The 3,097-nt window shown below is 47.9% G+C and overlaps 1 long non-coding RNA gene across 1 annotated transcript; it reads left to right on the top strand.

The window, feature by feature from the left end:
• Positions 1-2,544: 2,544 nt before the first annotated feature.
• Positions 2,545-2,887, top strand: LOC128795477 (uncharacterized). The gene is made up of 2 exons (XR_008433561.1): positions 2,545-2,615; positions 2,690-2,887. It is a non-coding gene; the product is annotated as an uncharacterized LOC128795477 (long non-coding RNA).
• Positions 2,888-3,097: the final 210 nt, after the last annotated feature.

Genomic DNA, 3,097 nt, shown 5'->3' with positions numbered 1-3,097 from the left:
TTTCTTCCATGAATAACGAAATTGGGCCGGAGATTGTTCACTACCAGCCTTGTGTGAGCAGCTGCAATTCACTGTACAAATGCCATGTTGTGATTTGATGTGTTAGCTATGTTTTGTGATGCTGTCTCTGACTGGATGAATTATATGGCTCACCAGGGAGTGTGGCAGGTATTGTGATTGTAAAAATCTTGATTGGCCATTCCGAGGCAAAGTGGGGGAAATAATCCAAGTGTGGATGTTTGTTAGTGGCAGAGTTGTTTCTCCATCCACTTACCCTGACATAATTGGGAGATTGCTTCCCTGATATCAGCAGAAAGGCTGACTGTAAAACAGCTAAAAGAGCATCACAGGCAGAGCTCTGCAATAATAGTCCCTGGGGGCTTCCCAGCTGGCAGCTGGCTGCAGGTAGAAAATGACAGGAGGAGAACCCTCTCTTAACCATTGTTTCCTATCATTGATATGGGATTTTTCCCAACGAAACTGCTGCACTTGTGAGTCAACAGAGAGGGTTGCTGCTGTTTGTTTGCGGTGCTACAGCAGCGAGTGTTTTGTTCCAACTGCAGAGTTAACTCCAGGTGAACAGGGAGAACAAACACTGGATCAAACCATTCCCTGCCCTAAAATCCCTCCTCAAATCCACAGCTGGGCGTCTTTGTGCTGTTTCCTGACTGTCCCCCAGCCTGTCATTCCCCATCCTCGTCCTCTCCAGAGCTGTGGCTCTGCCTCTGCAGCCTGGGGACAGGGAGCAGAACTGCCAGGGATCAGCATCGTCCCTGCCCTGCACGAGGGCTCCAGGGAAAAGCTGAGCTCATCACGGGTCCTGCTTTAAGGACAGCACTTTTTAACCTCTTCACTGGGGTCAAAGCCAAATTCCTCAAATTGGGGATGCAACAGCTCTGCCCCCCTCCTCCTGCTGCTCCAACAGAACCACTCTGAGCAGAGGGTGGTGGGTGGAATCCCCAAGCTCTTCCCAGAGCAGAGCCCGTGCATCCCTGCCTCCTCTTTTGGGAGTGCAGGAGGTGTTTTTTTTTCTTTTTTTTTTTTTCCTGAAACAATTTGATTCAATCGACTTTTTAAATGGTGTTTATTTTATTTGTCACAAGGGTCTAGGGCAGCCCAAGGTGAGAGGATGACAAAACACAGCCAGCCCTGCTCTCCAAATCCAACAAACTCAATTCCCATGTCAGGAAAACGGAGCGCCGAGGCTCTGAGAGCGGGAACACGCACACACAAACAAACAAAGCTCCATCACAACTCCCCAGATGTCACCTGCTCCCCCCACGGGGGCCACATCACCAGGAACCTCCACTGTGAACACACCAGAGGGTCTCCCATCCCCAGCGCTCTTCCCTAATTCTGTATTTTGGGAGAGGAGGCAGCGCTGGGGCTCATCTGAATCTGAGTTCTCTGAAATAGCCATGTTCCCTCCTCCAGTGCATCCCCACTCTGCATGTTTATCATCCCTCCACCTCCAACTTAGAAGTACAAAAGCATTTGCCGTATTTTTTTTTTGGTTTTTTGTCTAGGGCAGTGATGTGAATTTTTAAAAAAAAACACCTTTACAAATGAGAAAAAAAAAATCCAAGCAGACTTCCCCCAAAAAATGATGCAGGGTAGGGAGATGCTGCTCTTAATATGACAAATCTTTCCTGATTTTGGGGTAGGAATTTTTTTCTTTTTTTGTTTCGTTTCCCTCCCTTGCTAATGAAATTCCTAAAGATAAGATGGGTTGTTGTTGCCATAGAAACTTGGCCCTGGCAGAAGCTAAGACTGCAGATTTATTCATGCAGCTTGTTAGTCAAACTTGATGCAATAACACAGAATTAATATTTCGGTCTCATCGAGATCTTGCAGCTTTTGCCTCTCTGCAGAAGCTGGGAGAGAAGGAAATGCCAAACCCTGCACTGCTGGGCTGAATCCCTCAGTCCTCTCGGGCAGCACACCAAGGGCAGCTCTGCTTGATGCACACAAAGTCCCTTTGCTGCTGGTGTGGCAGGAGCAGCCTGAAGGTGGCTGCAGGAAGCCTGGCCTGGTCTGCTCCCCGAATTCTCCAGGATGAGACTGGCAGGGAACTGATTCTGCCACTCGGAGGCATCTCAGTGCACAAAGAGTCTTCACCCCCTGGTATCTCCCACAGGGGGTTTTGTGTTCTCAGGAAAGTGCATTTTGCAGCTCCTGGTGGATGCATTCTCAGGGTGAATAAGGATCTCCAAGATTTATTGGATAAATAAGCATTGATCCTCCTGGGAAGGGCACATTGAGGTGCTGTGCCCATGGCAACTCCAGCTACACCCCACAGAGCACAAGAGGGGGTGAAATTTAAGATCATTCCTTAAATCTGTGGGTGGGTTATTCCTGCCTGCATTTGTCCTCCCTTGAGCTTTGCTTTTTGCTGATCATAAGAATCACAAGACATGAAAATTGTATCTCTGTATGGCTCCCCTTCAAATGTCCCTCGTGTTGGCTTCCACACAGCTCTTCCAAACACCACAAATGTTTGTGACACCACAAAAAGGGTTGGAACTGCAAAAGGGGAAATGGGCAGCAGCAGCAAAGTCCTAAAGGGTTGGAGAAAAAGAAATCTCTTGGCCATGAAGTCTGGTGCTGGAGCTGAGGTGAGTTATGGTTCTTGGGCACAAAGCCCAGGGGACACCCTGAGCTTCAAGCCACTTATTTTTTTCCCTCCCAGACATGAATGAAGCAAACAGCACAAATCTGTGGCCAGAACCACTCAGCAGAGAGTGAGAAATGCTGATCCCCTACAGCTCAACACAGACTTGCTTGGCCAACTCAAAGAGTTGAGCCTTTGGAGGATGAAGGCTCTTCCACTACTCACATCGTGCAGCATGAAGGAAACCAGTGCTTTCAAAAGGTTCTCCATTTTAAGCTTGATGATCTCAAATTTACTTATTTTATTGACTGAAATTTAATTTGTTTGGATTCCTTCCGGGCCCCTTTGTGCACTTTAAAACACAACACACCAGGCAGCTGAACAACACATGATCACGGAGAAGGGAAGAGCAGAGTTTGGTCACGGAGAAGGGAAGAGCAGGGTTTGTTCTCAGAGAAGGGAAGAGCAGGGTTTGGTCTCACAGAA

Source organism: Vidua chalybeata, chromosome 15, assembly GCF_026979565.1.
Source record: "Vidua chalybeata isolate OUT-0048 chromosome 15, bVidCha1 merged haplotype, whole genome shotgun sequence".
Taxonomy (NCBI): Eukaryota; Metazoa; Chordata; class Aves; order Passeriformes; family Viduidae; genus Vidua; species Vidua chalybeata.
This window is presented reverse-complemented; position numbering and strand designations above follow the sequence as displayed.